Source organism: Lissotriton vulgaris, chromosome 2_1 (assembly GCF_964263255.1).
Source record: "Lissotriton vulgaris chromosome 2_1, aLisVul1.2, whole genome shotgun sequence".
Classification (NCBI taxonomy): Eukaryota; Metazoa; Chordata; class Amphibia; order Caudata; family Salamandridae; genus Lissotriton; species Lissotriton vulgaris.
The window spans coordinates 1,794,615,558-1,794,632,177 of record NC_141687.1 but is presented as its reverse complement, the minus strand read 5'-3'; positions in this window follow the sequence as shown (position 1 = coordinate 1,794,632,177).

Below are 16,620 nucleotides of genomic sequence, written 5' to 3'. Positions count from 1 at the left end.
ACCTGGCAGTTGTGGGAATGATTGCTATCATCGATGTCTGGATCAGCAATGCTCACAGAAGGTCGTACCTGGGTGATGCTGCTTTCATTTTTTGCTTCACTGCTGCCACCTAGTCGTAGCGCAGGAGTCTCAACGAATGCCGTCATCAGGATTGGTAGCCGCTGGGGACAACACAATGCGTGAGCCGTTACTGGACTTAGCAAAGTATCGATATCCATTGGTACTGCTGATGGTAGTGCAAGACAGGTGTCTAACACGCATTCTTCTCCGCATAGCATACATCGAAGCACAGGTAAGATGCAGGTCTGCCATATAGGTCTGAATGAAAGAAACCAGGTCATGTTCAGATCTCTCAGCCGGGCCAATCCAAGGACCTTAGTTATGCGGTCCCGGTAGCGTATTGCTAGGATCGTTTCTTCCATCCTTGCCGGAGTCATGTCTGCGTTTTAGTTTGCCATATCGGAGTCGGAGGGTCAAAAATAAAATGCCTGCTACGAGTCCCAAAAGTAGTGGTAGGCCGCCAAAGACTGAATGGACAAAATTGGGAATAATGCCCAGAACTACTTTGAATGGTGTTAACAGTCCCGAAAAAATTGTCTTAAATACGTTTGAGATACCAATGGCATCCGACATATTTAGGATTTGGCTGAGCATTTCTGTGAAATGCACGGGGCAATTTGTTGATAAAAGTTCATGTGTCTCCGATGTTGTCCTTGCAACTTGGAAATCATACGTTTCTTTTGATGACGTGATGGGCACTGTTGTCTGCAAAAGCATAGACTTCATTCTGCTTAAAGTATCAATTCGTATAGAAGAGATATTCAAAGGAGGCCAAATCGGCGTCTCGGAATCTTCAGGGCCGTTTGGAAACAATGCTTGCATACAGCAAGTGACCATGGAAGACACGCTTACGAGATATGCTTTCCCTGGCTGTTGTCTCTGGGAGTATCTAGGGTCTGGTCTGGTTATTTTTAACCCCTGTGTTTTGTTCAGGAATCTATCTTGACAGTTATTTGTGTCTATAGGCCAGATTAACCACTTTTTCCAATCAGGATGTGTTCTGTTTTCATTTAAAATTTGGTATACGTCTACTTCAATATCTGTGGTCGCATTATCAGGTATTGGCTTTGGAATAGACGGTTTGTTTAGGTCCTTATTCTTAGCTAGGCCAAGACAGATTGTTTGGTGAATTGTGTCATTTAAGAACATTATTTGTTCTGGGATCATGCAGGCTCGAAATAATGCTTCTAGGCCCTGTACCTGCCAATCTTTTGTACCCCAGATGGTTTTTGTTTCAATGTTGTTTTTCCAGAAATCAAAACCAAATGTAATAATTTTTTCATAAAATGCTTCTGAATATATCAATTTAGTATTTGTCAGCATGGTTTTCGTCCCTGTTTTATCCAACAGTTTATAATAAAATGTTTCTGCATTACTCGTGTTAAACTCTGAGAAGTATTGGAATTTCTCATAGAATGTTTTTGAACTGCTTTTAGGTGGAGTAGCACAATGTTCCCATTGGTTTTATTTAAAAACATTTCTAGGTTGAGCAGATTTATGTAAATAGTGATCTGCGTAATGTGAGAAACAGTACATTTGTTCATAATTAGATGAACCTTGTAAATAATCATGTTCTGTAAATTTTGATGATAACACTAAATCCGACATCATATTATTTATACTTTCAAAATCCCAATCATCAGAGAATGTACTTGGTTTTACAAAGTCACTTAATGAAACCTTGAACTGGTGAGGATATTTCAAGATATCGACCGGGCCATATATTTCATAGTCAGTCTTGTCCTACACTACCCCGCCGGGTATTGGAATGGCTGTGACATTTACTGATTATAGTTCTCTTTTCTTGACGTGAGATGATTTGTGAGGTTTCAGAACTAAGTTGATGTTCTGACTTGCTGTGTCCATTGAACTGTAATAAACTTTCCTAAAATTAAGACCAAAATTAGACATAGTAGGAGTATAAGTACCCCTGATACAATCCAATGCTCAAACAATGGTGCATTCAGAAATGCTTCCTTGAGTTGATGAAAGAGTTCTGTTGCTTTTTCTTTAAAAGTCTTTGTTTCTGGCGTTACTTCAGGGTCGCTTTGATCTTCAGAAAAGTTATCGAAGTTGATGAAGTAGCCAGAGGCAGTTCTGTCAATTGTTGGAATTGTTTTCTCCAATTGCTTTTCATTAGCACATTCTGATGCCACATCATTGTAGACTGGTGTTTCATGACGAACTGTTTCAATTTGAGTTCCAAGAGGCACGAGTTCCATGGCATTATTGCATAGTCCTTCTCTGTGCACTGCAGGTTTATCAAATGTGATTAGTCTTTCAGTTTGAACCTCTTGGATAGTTGCAAATTTGGGTATTCTGTTATTTCTTGGGAGTCCACTTGGCCTACTGTTGATTATAGGCCACATGCTTGTGGTTTCACCAGGTCGATGGATACAACTCGGTTTTCCTTTTTACCAGCAAGGGACGGTCTTCGACGCAGTCTTCTCCTCCAGCACAGACATCGACTTCAGCCACGCCACAGAGCTTCAATGGATGGACCACAGCTGCGTCCACTTCACCTTCAAGAGAACGACGACCCACCACCACCAGCATCAGGCCGCCCGCAGAAGCTGGAACAAGATCACAGCAGACCAGCTCGCCGCTTCCCTGAGCCAGCACCCTCCCGCCAGCTCAGCGAACCCCAGCCAGGCCGCCGACAACCTCACGAGGTGGATCAGCAACTGCGCGGACGAACTCGCCCCGCTGAGAACCCCGCCCAGCAGATCCGGCAGCAAGAAAGCCCCGTGGTTCACCGACAAACTCAAGAGCTCCAAGAAGAACTGCCGAGCCCTCGAGAAAGTCTGGAGAAGGGATCCTACACCAGACAACAAGACCACCTTCAAGCTGGCCACCCGGAAGCACCACCAGCTGATCCGCGCTGCCAAGAAAACTGCTTTCAAGGACCGGCTGGACAACAACGCACACAACTGCAAGGAACTCTTCAACATCGTGAAAGAGCTATCCAACCCCAGCGCAGGAAACAACGACATCACCCCATCGCAAGACCTCTGCAACTCCCTCGCTTCATACTTCCACAACAAGATCGCAGACATACACAACAGCTTCAACAACCAACCAACGAACACCAAGACCGAACAACCACCCCCCACCACCACCCTCCACGCCTGGACCCCGATCAGCACCGAAGACACCATCCGCACGATGAACTCCATCCACTCCGGATCACCGACTGACCCCTGCCCTCACCACATCTTCAACAAGGCTGACGCTGTCATCGCACCCCACCTGCGAGACATCATCAACACATCCTTCGACACCGCCACCTTCCCTGAGAGCTGGAAGCACGCCGAACTCAGCGCTCTTCTCAAGAAACCCACAGCGGACCCCACCGAACTCAAGAACTACCGCCCCATCTCGCTCCTCCCGTTTCCAGCCAAAGTCATCGAGAAGACCGTCAACAAGCAGATGGCCGCCTTCCTCGAGACAAATGGATCCCTCGACCCCTCACAGTCCGGCTTCCGAGCCAATCACAGCACCGAGACCGCCCTCATCGCCGCCACCGACGACATCCGAGCCCTGATGGACAACGGAGAAACAGCGGCCCTCATCCTCCTAGACCTCTCCGCGGCATTCGACACTGTCTGCCACCGCACCCTAGTACAGCGCCTCAGCAATGTCGGAATCCAGGACAAGGCGCTGGAATGGATCATCTCCTTCCTCGACGGAAGAACACAGAGAGTCCGTCTATCACCGTACAAGTCAGAGGCCACCAAAGTCATCTGCGGCGTCCCTCAAGGATCCTCTCTGAGCCCCACCCTCTTCAACATCTACATGAGCCCCCTCGCGGCCATCGCACGCCAGCACAACCTCAACATAATCTCCTACGCCGACGACACCCAGCTGATCCTCTCCCTGACCAACGACCCCGCCGCCGCCAGAGCCAACCTGCACGAAGGGATGAAAGAGGTAGCCGAGTGGATGACGACCAGCCGCCTGAAACTGAACTCGGACAAGACGGAGGTCCTCATCCTGGGCTCCTCACCCTCCGCCTGGGACGACTCCTGGTGGCCTCCCGCCCTGGGCACCGCACCCAAACCGACAGACCATGCACGCAACCTGGGCTTCATCCTGGACTCCTCCCTCTCCATGACCAGGCAAGTCAACAACGTCTCATCGGCATGCTTCAACATCCTCCGCATGCTACGGAAGATCTTCTGGTGGATCCCCACCGAGACCAGGAAGACCGTCACCCAGGCCCTCGTCACCAGCCGACTGGACTACGGCAACGCCCTCTACGCCGGTACCACCGCCAAGCTCCAGAAGAGACTCCAGCGGATCCAGAACGCCTCAGCCAGACTCATCCTCGACATCCCACGAACCAGCCACATCTCCGGACATCTGAGAGACCTTCACTGGCTCCCCGTCAACAAAAGAATCACCTTCCGCCTCCTCACCCACGCACACAAAGCCCTACACGACCAAGGCCCGAGCTACCTCAACAGCCGAGTCAACTTCTACGCTCCCAAACGCCACCTCCGATCAGCCAACCACGCCCTCGCCGACGTCCCCCGCATCCGAAGAGCGACTACAGGAGGAAGGTCCTTCTCCTACCTGGCCGCCAAGACCTGGAACTCCCTCCCGACCGACCTGCGCCTGACCCAAGACCACCTCTCCTTCAGGAAGAAGCTGAAGACCTGGCTGTTCGAGCAGTAGCGGCACCCCCCCACCCAGCGCCTTGAGACCCCACGGGTATGTAGCGCGCTCTATAAATGTCTTTGATTGATTGATTGATTGATTGACGGTAGTACTACTGATCTTGTTCCGTTGATTGCTAAGACAGGTACTGCTTTTCTGTAAGAAGGCCCAAAATCCTTCTTCACCGCTATTTTTTCTCTGACCAGATCCCCAATCTTTGGAATCCAGACAGGTCTTGCTGGGACAGGTGGTGTGTCTTCAGTGGTAGCTGGCTGTTGTTTTAACTTTATGTTGCTTAAGGATTTTCTTGTTTCATTCAAGTCCTGTAAAACAGCCAAACGATCTTTGATGTCAAAGTCTTTATTTTTATCTTTTACCACTGAAGCCTGACTATCAAGATCCTGAATATACATTCTAGTTGCGAACAATAGTTCGAACGGGCTGAAACCTTTTAGAGAATTTCTTGGCAAATTATTAAGACTACGTTGGACACTTGTTAAATGTTTGACCCACCCATCACCCGAACCTAATACCTTCGTTGTTATAGATTGCTTATGTCTTGGTTTTTTCTTTCCACTACACTGTTCCCCTCAGGGTGGAATGGACAAGAGAATCGCAATCCAATGCCCATGCTGGTCATGGCCTCCTTATAAGCTCGGGAGCTAAAAGCAGGACCCTGGTCAGAATGAAGCATGGCTATTGCGTATGTGCCGATAAAGACTCGCAGATCTTTTATAACAGTTTTGGCGTCAGCCGAGCGCTGGGGCCACATTTTTAAAGTGAATTTAGTCTTAAACAATTAATAGGACGCTGGATTACATGTAGACAGCATTATGCTATGCTCATACAAGGCCATGGCATTACTCCGCTAGACTCGTTACTGCGGTCTCTGTCGCAGTCTGGACAGCTTTTTACAAATTTATAATGGTGCAGGCTCATCTCCGGCCACCAGTATACTGCTTGTAATTCAGTCAGAAATTCTTTCATCTGTTTGTGCCTAGGACCTTGACCCATGTGTGAGTCTGCTATTAATAACTTTCTCCGATTCATGTTTGGAATTACCCTATCCCCCACTCCAGGGATTCGAGCAAAAGGAACGGAGTTTGCATCAATTAGGTATGTGTAATTGAGTGGATAGTTCACGGGTAGTGCTGCACAGTCACCTTTTAAGGACGTTTTTACTGCCAGCATGGTTTCCCCGTCTATGTATTTTCCTGAACGCTTTTTTGTGGCTACGGAAGCCGGTTTAGTTGCTTCCGCTATGGCTGTTTTAGCCAATGAATTCCCTGCAACGTGAATGTGTATCACGTGAGTCTTTTGTAGTTCTTTCTGTAAAAGAACTACTTGTTTCCAAAGCATTTTATGCTTGATTGTGGCACCTGTGTCATCTTTGTAATCATTTTGAACCCAGTTCTGCAACTCATTATTGTAAGAGTTGATGCAAAAATGCGAATCGCACACGATTAGTGTCGGGAATTCACGTTCAGCATTTTCAAGCGCCATCTTTAAAGATCTGATTTCAGCTCTCTGAGCCGAACATTTTCTCAGTGATTCAGTTTTTTTAATTTTCGGTCTGAATTTACCGCAGAGCCAGCGACCTTTAACAATCGCACAGGCTGCATCGTAGGATTTATTTTCTACATTGTAATGCTGTACAAATCTGTCTGTATAGATTATACAGGAGTACTGTTCTAGAGGGAGAATTTCGATTGGCAGAGGATATTCTTTTTCATAAGTTAAATCATTCAGTTTTTTCATGTGCGGGGCGAAATAGTATTTCACGTCTTCTGCAGCAAGAGAATTTTCCCACTGTATCCATTTCGGATCCAGTGACACTGTAGGTAGGTTTACTGGGCTGAATAGTGCCTCGAAGGCAGATTCCGCTGTGAGAACAGTGATCCTTTTGCCTTGTGCTAATTCTCGTTCTTTCGCTATAGCAGTTTGCACTGCCTTCACAGTATTTTCTGTGAGACTGAATGTTTTTTCTGCTTGTGTGTACAAGTGAGATTTGTAAGCTATTGGTACCATTTCTCCCTCATTAGAGGTCAGGTACGTGAATCCGCATCTTCCTGGGATGACCCGGATTACAAGGTTGCGTGTATTGTCACGTGTTTCTAATTTTGTTTTTGCTAACATGTCTGTTTGCAGTGATCTCAAAATTTCTGTGTGTTTTTGAGTCCAGTTGATTGGTTTGAAATCAGGTTTAATTAAGTCGTAGAGAGGTTTAATACTTTCTGCGTAGTTTAGAATGTAAGTTCTTCCAAATTTCAGGAAGCCTAGAATCGATTGTAAGTTTTTCAGCGTTTTTGGTGCTTGGAGTACAGCGCACCTCTCTAAGAAGTTGTCCGCCAGGCTTTTTCCTTCACTTGATAATTTGTATCCTAAAAATAAGACTGTCAGATGGGCAATTCTTGACTTTTTAAAGTTGAATTTGTAACCCTCTGCTGCGAACCCAAGTATTATGGTGTTCACCCTTTTCAAGTGAGTATCCAAGTCGTCGTCTGTGAGATAGATGTCATCGACATAAGATAATGCCTCATCATCATAGATTTGTAGTAATTCTGTTACTCTGGCTGAAAATAATCCCAGGCTATTCTTGAACCCCTGCGGGAGCCTACAGAAATTTTTCTGCGACCCCATTATTCAGAAAGCGGTCAAGTACCTGCTTTCTGGTGCAATATTTTGGCTAAAGAACCCATTAGATATGTCTAATGTTGTTTTGTATTTTTTCCCAACTATGTTATTCATCAGTGCCGCACTGTGCGAGTTCTGTACCGCACATGTTTTGCAACACGAGTTAAGGTGTCTGTAGTCCAGGACTAGACGATACGAATCATCTGGTTTGGAAACAGGAAAGAAAGGATTGTTCATTTGAGAGGTGCATGTTTCAATCACCCCCTGGTATTCAAGTTGATCTAAAATCTCCCTGACCTGTTTTTTAGCTTCTTGCTTAATAGGGTACTGCATTTGTGCAGTAGGTTGACATTTTAACTGGATTTTGTGGGGAGGAGAGTCCTCATCCCATCCTACATGATTTTTATATAATGCTGGTGCCCATTTCCTTGCATATATATATTTAGTGTGAATCGGAATGTGATTCGAGAAGGCAGGCATAATCATTTCTTCGCCATGAGGGCACTCCCTGACAAACTCTGGTGGCCAATCTTCCTCAGCTAACAGGATGTCATAGCCTTTTGAGAGGTTATCCCAAAATAGACCCTTTATTTTACGCAGTGTTATTTCGTATATCTTATGAGGTTCGCTAATTCTGGTGTCTGCAGTTTCTACCTGAATGTATTCATTCGTGTCCACTGTCTCCAGATGACTCATCAGGATCTTGCGAGCTATGCTGATTTCTGCTGCACTGTCTAGCATTGTCTGTGCCCACTCTCCGTTTTTCAGCTGTGTCCTCAGTATTCTCGGCATGTTCGACTACTCTAATACTGGCTACCTTCTTTCTTGGAAATTGTAATTTTTTACTTTGAGCAGGTTCCTTGTCTTTGGACTTGGTGTGCTCTCCTGGGTCTGACCATCCTCTTCTTTCCGATTTCTGCGAAAAAGATCGAGAGGGACGTGTATCAATACTTTGATATCTATCAGGCTTTTTCAAGTTATCCCTATTTCTAAGGTTATATCTTTTCTCAAAGTGCTCCCTCTGGGGAGACTGGTGTTCTCGAGTCGGAGTTCTTTCCCTCCGCCGAGGAGACCTTCCTCTGGACTGGAAAACATTTTCTTTGCAAGTGGACTGTTTATTTCCATCCCAGCTCTTTTTTAGGAGTGTTTAGATTATTTTTAACAAATACTTTTTCAGGATTTTCGAGTAGTTGGGGTTTTACAGGTTTCCCACCCAAACTATCTCTACCTAATTCTTCATAGCATTTTTCTATAATTCTGGCAAGCTCAATTGGTTGATCTGTTATATCTGTTTCTTTCAATTTCTGGCGGATCGTCACAGATGCTGCTTCTCCTTTTATGTTGGCTAGTAATATAGCTGAGACCTGCTTGGAGTCTTTCAGTAATTTCATACCAAGAGTTAAAGCAGGTTCTGGACCGTATTCATTCTGAATTTGTTTTAGAACATCTGGTGTTACCGCCATGGACGGAACACCATGTGTTTTTGTGTAAATAGAAGCAAAGACTGTACCCCAAGTGCCACAGTCCTCCACATGTGGTGCGACCCCCATTGGAAGGCAGATAGTCAGAAATTCTGTGTTTCTCAACAGGGGTAGTATTTGGGAATACTGCCTCTATTTGAGTAATTTTCTGTGCTAACCAGAAAGGGATTTGTTCCCGTTTTATGGTTGTTTTACCAAGACATGATTGTATGTTCTGTGGTGTAATTTTATTTGTGTTCCCCTGATGAGGGGTCAGCTGTGGGACATTAACAGCTGTTTGGACTGTTGCAGTCCGCATTACATATTGGACTAATTGTCTATGTATTTTAATTAATGTTTTTAGCTGTGCTAACAGCTCTTCGCGAGACATTTTTTCAATGTCCGGGTGTGGTGTGTAGCTGGCTAGAACCGGCCATGTTGCTCCTGGTCTACCTAGTGGACCGAGCCTGGTGATGTGATCATTGTGTTTTAGGGTGCCTTTAAAACAGAGCAGGTGCTCTTGGTATTTTAATGGGATTTCAATCTCCTCAAAAGGAGCGTATTGATCCGGTGGTTCCTCTATTTTGTAATAGTGGAATTTGTTCGTTGTAGCGTTTGCTGCTGGAAAGTTTATCCATGAATAGAATACCTCTGTCTGCCGATATTCTTGTGCCTCTATCATGAAAATGACGGTACCACCCCGTGAGGTCAGTCCATTTTCTGTAAGTTTTAACGTTATAGTTTTCCTTATGTTTGCCGGGATGATAATTGCATCCGGTTCATTAATTCCTGTATCATCGGATTCCTGCTGAGTCGCATTTACTGCGGCTTCAGCGGTCCCGTTGTTCCTGCCTTCTCCTGGCATTTTACTGTCAGCAAGGTCTTTTGTTGCAGATCAGGTTTCAAGGAGACAAAGATTAGGTGCACAATATTTTGGAACACTGTATCCTTCAACGTTGAATAAACCAGAAGCTTTACATAGGAATCTCTTCCTACTAAGTTCGGGCTGATTTTAACCTTTCACCCACTCCAGACGTCTATTGGAGTATTTATGGGAGAAAAGGTTTGTGTGAAAAAGCATGACTGAGTTACTCTAACGTGTTGCGTTAGTTTTATCGCCTTACCAAACGTTGGGCGCCATGTAGTGTAGTTCCTATTTTCCCGATAGGCCCTGCGCGTTGGAATAACATAAACAGCAGTGTAGACGTAGGAGTGCGGTCTTCTAGGTCTCTACTGACTATGTTAGACTTAATTGGTTTTGTACCAGCTAGCTCAGAGGTCACTGCAAACTTTCTTGACTGAATAGGAAGTGATCAGCTTCCCTGGCTCAGACAAGAAGGGATTCAGTTTTCCAACAACCACATTAACATGACAACTTTGCTCCTCAGAATAAAAGTCAATCTCTAGAGTCGTGTGAAACAATAGACAGCTATTTCACTCAGTCAGTTGTGCAGAATTACTTTCACCAGTTATGCAGAGAATAGAGAGACGGGTGTTTTCAATAAAAGGTATTATTTATTGAACAGTCTACCTTCTCATACAAGAGAAATTAATTACCACAATTGCAAGACTTGTTCTTATAAAAAGTGCGTACAGTAAAAGGAGTATTGCGAAATAATACTGTAAAAGCATTGATATGGTTTCTTAGCCATAAAATGGTTACAATGAATAAAATATATACATTCATATATACATTTGGCTAACGTCCTCAACTGGTGCTTCTAACTACGCCTACCCCAGTGTACCTGACCTAAGCCTAATACTTGGGAGGGAGTAAGTAAGTAGCAGTTTAAGTTAAGTTGGTTTTGCCAAGGGTTTGCTTCAAGAATTCTCTCTAAGGGTTTAGTTAGCACCGTACCTCTGAAATAGAATGTTGGAGGTCTGGTATCTCCTCTCAGGACTCGATATTCCAGTTACCCGCAAGGGTAGGCTGGAAACGCCAGAGCTGGATTTTCTCGGCAGGAGAAAAGACAGCGTCTTTCTCAGCGCGTCAAGGAGGAGGAGGGGCAGCGTCCGTGGGCTTCTCGCATCTGCTGGGCTCTGCAAGGGACAGCTATTCTGCTCCAGTATTCACCGCCACAGTGTTTGCTTAAGGCAACGTTGGTATTATTTATACCTGAAAAGTGCCGAGTTTGACCTAAGTTTTTGGACATAAGACGTCAATAAAGATGTCACTAAGAACTGGTCGTTCTTACAGTGCTTGCAAGAGTTCTATTACTAATCAAAACAAAGCAAGTGGGGCTTTCCCAGGTTGCTGGGGGGTTTGAGCTGTCGAAAGAACTCGGTGTGTTATCTAGGCATCTAAGGAAGTGGCTTCTGCTGTGTCATGTACTGTATGAGCTGCAGAGACGAGTTACTGAAATATGGCTCTGATCGTTTATGCCATTATAGGGATATCTATTGATTATAGCCGTAAAGGGGCATAAGGTCACAATATTGATCGGGGTCCTACATAGAACACAACACTCTGTAAACCATGAGATTTCTTGCCACAGACACCACGGTCTTTGTCCTTGGCCTCCGATTCTATCAGACTTGGTTACACGCATACCTAAAAACTAATTTGAAGCACGTAAGGCACAGCCATTACAACGCGAGACCGTCACCACAAAGCCATTACCGTGCTTATGCCTTTATCATGCGTGGTAAATGTATAGTAGTTGTAAAAGCATGCGTGGTAAAGCTATATGCGTGCTAATAAATTTGTGGTGACGGTCACACGTGGTTATGACCGCATTGTAATGGCTGTTTCCCCCAGGACACTGCAGGAACCGGGTCTGGGCGTGGCGGACTCCAGGGCATCAGGCGGTGGGCCACGCAGCCTCCCTCACACAATATAGAAATCTCCGGGGGTGATCATTTTCGTGGTTTGAGAGCATCATTGAGGCCCACACAGTTAATTTTATAGGGGGTAGGTTTGCATGCGAAATGTCGCAAGAGGTTTGTAAATGTGGTACACATTGTTTTGTTTTACTTTGATTTCCTTTCTATGTTGCAGTCCATCCAGAGAAAATATAACATATTGTACAGCCAGTACTTTTCAACCCTACTGTCAAACATCTTACTATAGTACCTCAAATTATAAATATTATTTTTGCTGTGGACCTTCACCCCCTCCCAAAAAAATCAAGTATATAGTTTTTTTGTAAACGTAACTTAAAGATAATATAATAAACAACTAGAAAAATAACTTTAATAAAACAGTATTATAAACAAATTGTGATGTGGACTCCAAAAGATGTAGGATAGGTAATCTGCAAAACAAAAAAGAAAATTAGAGTTTAAAGTTATGTAGATGTGACTAAATAAGGTGAGGCATTACCAGTGAAGGTAACACTACGATTTTACGTGTGTAGTGTGCCTAGTACATTTCACTTCTGAAACAATTTTTGGGAATCAGCACCCATCAAGAGAAGTTTTTCTCAACATGCAAGTCCTTTCACATAAAGTCAATCCAACAAAAAAGTGGTAAAATGAACAGGTCCAGGCTCCACTGTTGATCGAGATGTATTCTTTATTATTTGAACCAAATATTAAAATCCCAAAACACAATTCATTTTCTTTTAGCCAACGCGTTTCATCTCTTAATCAAGACTTCGTCAGGGCTAAAGATAAAACATAAGCTAATTAATAAACCTAATATATACATATTTACATAGATAAAATCAAGCATTTCTATCATATTAAGACATTTGATACTAATCAATAACATGTTTTCGAGGACCATATAAACAGGAGATTAGGCTAAAAAGATGAGGGAAGGCATACATTTGTAATACATACAATTACATAGAGTTGGTACCATAGTATAAAAACATCTGCGAGACAGTGGAGATTTGCCTTGCAAATTGGAAGATTTTATTTGGAAGGACACTGGACTTCTATTTGTCACAATGGACGTAGAAAGTTTGTATACGTGCATTCAACAAAATCAGGGTATACGTGCTTTGAAACATTTCCTGTTCAAACGCGATGCCAATAAACAAAATTGTTTCATTGTATTTTGGGCTGTTTGCTCAATAGGAAGTAAATAGGGTTGTACTCCCTGGTTTTCAAAGCACCATCACAATACTAACAAAACCATGTATATTAATAGGTGTAGTTCTTTTGCCTCGACCCTTCGTATCATTTGTTGTACATTTCACTTCTGTTATAGTCCTGCGTTTAAGTTGTGTCTGTATGGGGTTCACCACTTCAACTCAGATAAGGTTCTATACAGCAGCCTGGAGATAGCAGCATCCAAAACTGTAAAAAAGAAAGAGAAACGATGTGAGAGAGTAAGAAAGCGAGAGAGAGAAAAAAAGGACATTAAAACATGGGAGAGACACACACGACAGGGGGGGTGCATGAAGCCAAAGGCGCAACTACAGTCAAAAATATCGGGGGGCCAGAATTTTTTTTCGGGGAGGGGCTTAACTTCAAGCAAAAAGAAGAGTGGAGCTGCAGGGGCTGTAAGCGGGGTGGGGGATGACATCAAAGCCTCATTAACAAGCGAAATGTCTTTAAAAGACCTGTGAAGTATTCGGGTGTGACTGTGTGTGAGCCGAGAAAGCAATCTCATCCTAGCTGAAGCCCCATTAGCCCAATGTGTGTTTTGCGCACCTGCTGCATACTACACATTCTCTCCTTTCACAGATACCTTTTGTTCTTTCGGAAACAAGCTTCTTTGCTCACCTAGTGCCATTTCCGTCATTCAAAAAGGGAGCGCTACTTGTTGAAGCAAGCTTCTCAGTCCTTATTACAATGGCCACGCATCATCTCAGAATACATGAACGTAGAGCTTTGTAAGTTTCTTTTGGGGGGTGTGGTCAATTTGTAAAACACAACCTGTAAGATAAAAAGGAAGTTAACATTGTGTGTAATTTTTATTATGAAATGAGGGAGGAAATAAGAGAGTGTTTGAAAACAATACTCGGAGCTCACCTTTTTTGTCACTGGTGTTTTTCACCACGTGCCGGACATAATCCATCCTGAAGCTCTACATCTAAAAGATAATAAAAAAAAGATGTTATGATTGGTAACTGTTACTATATTAATTTGGAGTTAGAGACCATCGCGCTTTTATATTGGTAATATTCCGGACATTTCAGCGATTATAAAAACGTTCCTGCTATTGGGAAAAAAATGTATACATGTAAATTAATACACTACATAGGAGTGCGTTCGTCTAAAATACTATCTAGTCTGCTACAACCCTGACTCCCTCCAATGCGTACTCAAGCCTCACTGCTCACCTTTTTGTGGAAAGTATGATGTAGTCCCTATCTCGAACAAAGAAGTCTCATATATGGTGCAGAGTCTTTATATCTCTATGGCTAACGACATACTCGTGCTCCCATCATCATCATCGCCGGTTCTTCACCCGCTCAGTGCTTCGGGCACCACGAACTCAGTGACCAAAGAGGCCACGCATGTAGTAGTGGGCCCCTTGTTGGGTACTTTGGGAACAACTCTAAAATGGCGTACAACACGTGCTTTTCGTCTTTTTTATACATATGGTCACGTGTGTAGTGACGAATGCGCTGGATGGGTGTGGTGTGGTTGTATACGAGCCATGAGGAAGTGTGTGTGCCGATCTGACAACTAGACCTGGAACTAAGAAATCACTACAATGGAAATCAGGGCCTTGTACTGTTGTTGTGTTTTCCTGGTAGCGTAAGCACAGTAGGCTGTACTAACGTATTCAGTCTCAATTAATTTACCACCTCCCACAGGGGCTTTTAAATGTTGGGAGAGGGGTCAATAATTGTGCTGAATTTTCTCCTTCAGCGTGCAGTACTATATTGTTTTATAAAATGTATAACTCTTCAAACCATCTTTGCTCTTACGACGTACGGCCACGATTTCCGTAATTGCTGTTAAAAATAATATACGCTTATTTAAAGTTTTAAAAAAACAATTTTCATGATTATCCCAGATAATGTCTTCCCTTAATATGTACATTAAATATATGTTTTTGAACAATTAGAAACTTTCGCGCCGTACGCGTACAGGGCGCAGTACATAATTTCACGCGGAATTTTCTTTTTTTTTAAATCGCGGGGTACGCGTTTTGGGCAAAAAAGAAAAAACTGCGAAGCCGCCTTTATTGTTAATTAGCCTCCAGGGGGGCCAAATCCTGGGGCAATTATTTTTTCATAATGGGGGGCCCAAAGGGTAACCCCTGCGTGGGGATCGTTACCCCCAGGGGCTTTAACTATATGTATGCGGGGGGCTCATGGCCCCCTGGAGTTCCGGGGACCGCCTCCCCCCCCCCCCGGGACCTCTTTTTATTAAAAAAAACTGTGCGAGGGGGTTGTAAATGTGGTATTTTGCTTTCCTTTCTGTCTTGTACAGGATCCCGGGTAAATGTAATGGTTTTTTGTACAGCCAGTACCTTTCTGCCTGTTACCCTAGTAACAGTTCATGGATCACTTGCGTGAGTACAGAGGTTAGAAGTTCACCACAATATGTTGCTAATTGAAATAGTTACTGTGCTGAAGATTTATATATTTTTTTTCATAGGAACCATTAGTCGTACAAGAAGTCAGTGGAAAAGTTTTGTTAGGGATTCCTTCCTGTTCTGGGAGTATTAGTGGAACGTACTCCAAGCGGGACTTTACGAAGCTTAATGTTCATTGGCTGTGAAGTATTAAAAGTAGAAGGTTTGGCAGTCATTCCTTGTTCGTCTGTGGAACAACATGGACATTTTATTTGCTAAAGTGTTCCGAGTACAAGTTTGCTCCTTATTGGGTGGGAACGGTTCAATATTATCAGTGATATTGTGATGCATTTTACAAAGGAGTATGGGGAAAGAAAGTAGTAGAGGGCAGGTTACAAAACACTATTAACTCTGTACAGTGCTCATAAGGTGGTGGAGAGGGATTATGAGGGAAACAATTTTTATATGTTTCAAGGGCCATTTATATAATTGCCGTGTGGTGTATAAATCATGGCGGAAAAATGATAGTGTCTTGCGCTGTTTTTTTTAATCAAGTTTGTAGGTGACATACTTCTTAGGAGTACCATTTACTTATAATGTGGTGTTTACTTTCCTGATGGGAAGGTGTGGTTGTGCAGCAAAAAAATCAGTCTAGGTTTGAAACAGTTTTTATTGAGCAAATACAAATAAACTTTCTTCAGAAACTGTCACTGTATACATGAAAGGGGTGACAATTAAAAATGGAATTTAATAAAATATCAGTTAAGCGTGGATATATACTTCTATTTTGACTACAGTTTGTAAAAGTGTTGCCCCATATTCTTGATGATGTAAGAGGGCATCAGTTACTTTTAGATAAAGTAAAAAAGAAGTGCTACAACAAACCCTCCCGCACTACATTATCTCAGATCAAGAGAACAAGTAAAAAACTGTTAAATACAAATTATTTCATATTACATAGAAATGCATGCATTATTATTTTTCAAATTTGTATTCTGTACAATTCAGGAACGTGCTGTCATAGTTATTAGAGGTTGCAGACTGTTCCGCTAATAAATCACATACTCACTAAAGAATATGTAGGATGGTACTCTAATAATATAAAGTACAGGTCCTATATATTCTTTAGGAAGAAGGTGAATAGGAACCGCAAATAAGAATACAAATTAGAAAATAACATTCAGAAATGTAGGGTTTATTAAATATTTGAAGTAACAAAGCATGCATGATAGCTATATTTTTTTGTTCTGCTGTTTCGTAAAATATGTTTCTTGAAAAAAGATATCTGATCAAGAACTTTTTAAAATGTGAAAGTTATATTATAGATGGCGCTGAAAAATCTCCCATTCATCTTCTGTAGCAATAGGACAATCTATTATAATAGAA